Source organism: Callorhinus ursinus, unplaced genomic scaffold, assembly GCF_003265705.2.
Source record: "Callorhinus ursinus isolate GAN/ISIS: 27379988/994484 unplaced genomic scaffold, GSC_fseal_2.0 scaffold2, whole genome shotgun sequence".
Classification (NCBI taxonomy): domain Eukaryota; kingdom Metazoa; phylum Chordata; class Mammalia; order Carnivora; family Otariidae; genus Callorhinus; species Callorhinus ursinus.
Genome location: NW_027397064.1, coordinates 86846078 through 86852077, shown reverse-complemented (window position 1 = coordinate 86852077; position 6000 = coordinate 86846078). Strand labels below are relative to the sequence as shown.

General features: G+C 35.6%; 1 protein-coding gene across 1 annotated transcript in view; it reads right to left on the bottom strand.

Moving 5' to 3' along the window:
- Window positions 1–6000, bottom strand: part of LRP1B (LDL receptor related protein 1B) — a 1894461-nt gene that overhangs the window by 52740 nt on the left and 1835721 nt on the right. The gene's annotated exons all lie outside the window — the stretch shown is intronic.

Genomic DNA, 6000 nt, shown 5'->3' with positions numbered 1-6000 from the left:
GCCAGATGCAGGGCTCAATCTCATGATCCTGAGATCATGACCCTGAGATCATGACCTGAGACTCAATCAAGAGTTGACACTTAACTAACTGAGCCAGCCAAACACCCCTAAAATAGCTTATTTCTTAACTAACTTTGTAGACCTTAATTAAAATGCAATTTTTAATCCAAAATTTTGGACCATTTTATTTTTATAACCACATCACTGAGAAGACCTGAGAAACTGGAAAAAATTGGGTTAACATTCTGATGGTTGATGATTGCCCTATAACACACTGTAGCAAGGAATAGTTCTCATTTGCCTAAAGTGCTAAAGGGTAAAGTTAAATACTCACCTATAGTTTACTAACTATAAGTAATTTTGGTGCATGAATTAAATCTGCTTTAGGCTACGGTTAAAAAGATGTGAGAATATATACAACTTATTGGTGTTCAAAGAAATACAAATTAGAGGTGCCTGGGTGGCTCAGTCGGTTAAGCGTCTGACATTGGCTCAGGTCGTGATCTCTGGGTCCTGGTATTGGGCCCCCCATTGGGCTCTGCACCAATGGGGAATCTGCTTCTCCCTTTCCCTCCACTCATGCTTGATCTCTCTCTCTCTCTTTTTCAAATAAATGAACAAAATCTTAAAAAATGGAAATGCAAATTAATACCACAAAGAAATACCATTGCACTTCCACCTAATTGACAGCAAATAACAAAAACTCTCATACACTACTAGTAGAAAGACAAATTGGTGCAATTGATTTGGAAAACAATTGACAGTATCTACTCTATTTGGACATACCCACACTTTATGACCTAGCATTTCCACTCTTAAAATATATCCAAGAGGAAAGCATGCATAAGTGTACAAAAATATGTTTGTAATATGCACAGCAACCTGTGCATAGAAATAGCCCCGAACTAAAAATAATCCGATTGTTCATTGCAAGAAGAAAGGATAAACTGTGGTTCATTCACACAAAGTAATATACATACAAATATATGTATATATACACAAACATTGATATCATAAATAAATAAATGAAAGCAGTACAGTTAATAAATAACAACATGGATGAATCTCACAAAAGTAATGAGAAAAAAAAGCTGGACATAAAAATATATATACTATTTTTTTATTTATATAAAGTTCAAAAGGCAAAAGTAATCTAGGGTTTTAGAAGTTAAAATGGACTTATCTTTGGGGAGAAGGGAAGGGATAGTGAGAAAGACCATCAAGGAACATCGGAGGTACCAATAATATTTATTCTTGACCTGGATGTTGGTTTACGCGCTGTGTACATCTGGTGATAATTTATTGAACTGTAAACTTGTGATTTTAAACTTTCCTATTTATATTATGTTTCAATAAAAAGATTTTTCTAACCTAATGGCAAATAAACTACAATTACAATATTTTAGAAATTCTAGCTAATTTGCTAACTAGGTTAAATAGGTTTTCTCTTTATAAGCACTTCTATTAAAAGGAATTCATGTCTATTTTTTATGCTTTAAAGAAAGTTCTCTACCCTTTAATGCTTTCAATATTTTTTTCCTAGCATGTCAGATGCACATTATTCAATGCAGTTGATTGGCCTCATGGCATAAAAGTGGAATCTAAAGAATGTAAAAGAAATGTTTGCTTAAGATAAAATTGTGAAATAAGCAGATGTTAGAATTTGCACTTTAATAAATAATTCTAAATTGCATGCTGTTAAGCTATGCCACTTTTTTCCTTCTAAAAAAGGCAAAAATCATTTTAGACTCAGAATACTTTCTCTACAGATATTCAAATGGAAGACATTTCATTTTCCCCAGTTCCCATGCTTCACACTTGACGCTATGTTGAAATTCAGGGGTAGAGAGTTGCTCACTATACTCCCACCCTGCCAGGGTTGCTTCCCAGTGTCTTTCTTTGAAAATGTTCTGATGATCTCCCACTATTAGGCTTTGGATGTGGAGTATGTAGAAGTTGCTTGACTTATATGTTCAGCTGGATTGTTTTCTGCACCACTATTAGGTGCAGGGACCTACCTTTCGGTAGGGCCCAACCCTTTGCATGCATTGTCTCTCTCTCTCCCTCTCTCTCTCTCTCTTTTTCTCTATGTCTTTCTCCCTCTCTGTCTGTCTCTCTCTGTCTTCAAGACTTCCCTATTTACTCAATTCTCAGTCCAAGATTCCTGAACACAGGAGAAAGTAACCTTATTTAATAGGAGATTTTGTCATCTGCTATTTAAACTACCACATAAGTGGGGTGCCTGGGTGGCTCAGTTGGTTAAGCGTCTGCCTTCTGCTCAGGTCATGATCTCAGGGTCCTGGGATTGAGTCCCGCAACAGGCTCCCTGCTGAGCAGGGAATCTGCTTCTTCCTCTCCCTCTGCTTCTCCCCCTGACTGTACTCTCTCTCTCTCTCAAATAAATAAATAAAATCTTTAAAAGAAATAAACTACCATGTAAGCATTGAATACTTATAAATTGGAAAGCAAAATAATTCCTTCAAATGTTCTCTGTGATTTCTATTTTAATCATGACACATATCATGAAAAAAATTTGGTACATCTGATGGTGCTATTTCTAAAATGGAGGATTCAACCAAAGTTCACATTCTCTGCAGTTGTCTCAGTATCAGGACAGCAATGTGCAGTAAGTCATTGGAGAGTGACCTAACCTCTCTCATTCAATTCTCAGCTCTAATCCACTTTGAATTACAAGCATCTAGGTAAAACTTGTATAAATATGTGCAATATTTTTACCAGTGTCACCTCTCTATATACTCCCAAATAATTACTACACATTCATATTTAAATTCTAAGTCTCTCTTCAGCTATTTATCTAATAAAAAGAATACTTCATTAGCACTTCCAAATCCAGCAGAAATTTAGCAAAGAATGAAGAAGAATAGTATATGAGAAGACGCCTTTGGTATATAAGTGCTCACTTTGGTTCTGAGGATTCCACCTTGACCTAATAAGCTCTGAGATAAACAGAAAAGTTTAGCACTCACTGAAAGAACACTTTTCTTATCCCAGAGTGCTAAAAAATAGTTACCCCATAGAGCTTACCACTTTAAGCACCAAAAATGCTTTAAAACCATTTTGAAGGTAATCTTTCTGTAAGATAGATATCCATTTTCTTAAGTAAAATATATATATTTTTTAAAGATCTTATTTTTAGGTAATCTCTGTACCCACCATGGGACTCAAATTTACAACCCTGAAATCAAGAGTCACATGCTCTACCAACTGAGCCACCCAGGCACCCCATAAATATTAATATTTTAATGGCTCCTGTAACACTATGATTCTTAATTATTTCTATGAACTTACCTTTGCAGAAGTTTTTTTTTTTTAAAGATTTTATTTATTTATTTGAGAGAGAGAGAATGAGAGATAGAGAGCATGAGAGGGAAGAGGGTCAGAGGGAGAAGCAGACTCCCCGCTGAGCAGGGAGCCCGATGTGGGACTCGATCCCGGGACTCCAGGATCATGACCTGAGCCGAAGGCAGTCGCTTAACCAACTGAGCCACCCAGGCGCCCCATCCTTTGCAGAAGTTTTATAGCCTTCTGCTTTTTGTTTTTTCATTTTCATCTTTGACTAAGTGACAGGTTACTGAAAAAAAAACTTAATAATTCCTCCCAAAGAAAGCAGTTAGGAATGTTGGTGGTTGGTTAACACCAAAGTGTGTAGCAAAGGGATTGTCTTCTAATTTCTGACAAAGACATAGACACAGAGACACCAGACACACACACCCTCAATTACCTGTTTTCCCCCCAATTTTAAATTTGGCTTAATAGTTATTGGAATTGAAATAAAGTAAAAAAAATGTGGTACACTAAAAGAAGACAAGTTAAAAGAAAACATAAGTGATAGGGACATTCTTTGTTGGAGGGCATTTCATGGGGAAGGGACTGAATGTCGAAGATGAAGAGTTTAGCCAGATCAACCAGTAAGCATTCAGAAAGAACAGTTTGAATTTATGGAAAGGAAAGCTGGTAAAACAACATGGCTGGTCCTGTTTTGAACAATTTGAGTAATTTAACCCTGACAATAAAATGGAAGGGTGGATCCATAATTGATTATTTGCTGAGGAACATGCATCTGCCTAATTATATCCTGGGAGCTGTAGGAAGAGTACAGAAATATGAGAAAGGCCACCAGCTCTCAGAGAGCTGACAACCCAATTGAAAGTTTAAGACAAGAAGGAAAAAGAACCAGAACTGATATGAAAAACATCCACTGTGGCAGGAGCCTACAAATATTACTACGAACAAAATCTTCCTTCTTATGAAATATTCCATCCCCCAAGTTTCAAGCGTTTTATTGACCTGAATGGCATGACAATTGAGATGTCCCGCATACGATAAGAAGGAGCAATAATGAAATGTAATTAATCTGTGCTAAGAAACTAGAGATTACCATGAAATTATGTAATAACACTTTATATTCACAATATAAAAATTGTTATAACCTCTGCACGGTAATTACACTAAGAACTGTGTAGTAGCACTAAACACAATCATGTAATCTAAAGGACAACGATGGATATATAATTGCAGAGTATTCATATGGTAATTAGGTGAAGAGTAACTGGAGAATAAGTGAATGGCTATTTTCTGCAACAGAAATAAAATAATTTTCAAGGGATGCCATCATTGTACTCTGTCTTTCTCTCTTTCTCTATCTTTCCTTTTCAAGCAACCAAAAATATAAGGAAATACTTCTTCCTTTAATCTTTTTTAGATAATCTTAATAGACTCCAAAAAAATATGGGTTGTATGGGTATATATACAGGTTTATGAATATTCATGGAGGGCCAGATGTCTATAAAAATCTCTAGCTGCATTTAACTTCTTTCCCAAATATTTCTTTCTATTGAAAAGTAATTGCCAAGACTATTTAACTATTAACTCATATTTGCAACTGAGCTATTCACATTGTAATAGTTAGTGAAGTGTGAAATTTATTTAAAGAGAATAAAACCAAACTAAAATAATACCACCTAAGCAGGAGCTGAAGATATTCAGTAAGAATCTTTAATGGGTCTTTAATGGGTAATACAGATGGTCATATAGGGGAGACTAAATTATACAATTACATGTGTATACATCAATTGTTCTATTTCACTAAATTTTGACCTGGTTTTAAAAAAAAAATAAGTTATGTGAATTTGCTTTAAGAGTCATGATTTAAGTAAGCATCTGGTAATTTAGAACTACACACAACCACAATAACCAACCAGAAGTAGGATTGTATTACTTTCACAAAGAAGACGGGGTAGAATTATCCACAGTGCATATCCCCAGGCATTCTATAACTCAGCTCCAGTCTCAGTGCGATTCATGCTCCACCTTCACTGATATTTAATTGTTCCCCCAGGAACAGTAGGTTCTATGAATTTTGCTAATAGCCTCCCTACAGGGAGGTTTATGGCAGCTTCCATATAGGTATAAAATGTGGAAGACAGCCAACGATGCTATTTTATAAACTTTTGATGAATACTCATGCTAAGGTGACATAATAAGGAAAAGAAAGAAATAAAATCATTGGCTAGAATATGAAGGATTTGGAGGTTAAATTCAGTTCTTACTCTGGCTAACAATATGACCTTATCTGAGTTACTTGACTAATTTATCCAATATACCCATCGATCATCTTTGAACAGAGGCAGTATTACTAAACATGCCTAAGATTATCTCACCAGGCCTTCCTCCCCCACCTATCCTCAACAGTGCCCTTTCTATCATCAAGACCAACTAGGGCCTGTTTTAAGTAAAATGATGAAAATGATGATGATGAGGAGGAGGAGGATAAATATTTGGTTTTAGCTGTCTTCTTCATTTGGGCTCATTTGTTGGTTATAGTCTCATGCATTATATGGCATTATTCCCATTTTATGGGTGAGTAAACTGAGGCACAAGGAGGTTAAGCACTTTGCCAAAGATAACACAGCAGTAAGTGGAAGTACAGAAATTCAAACTCAAATAACCCTAACTCTAGAGAATAAACTCTTACTTTTC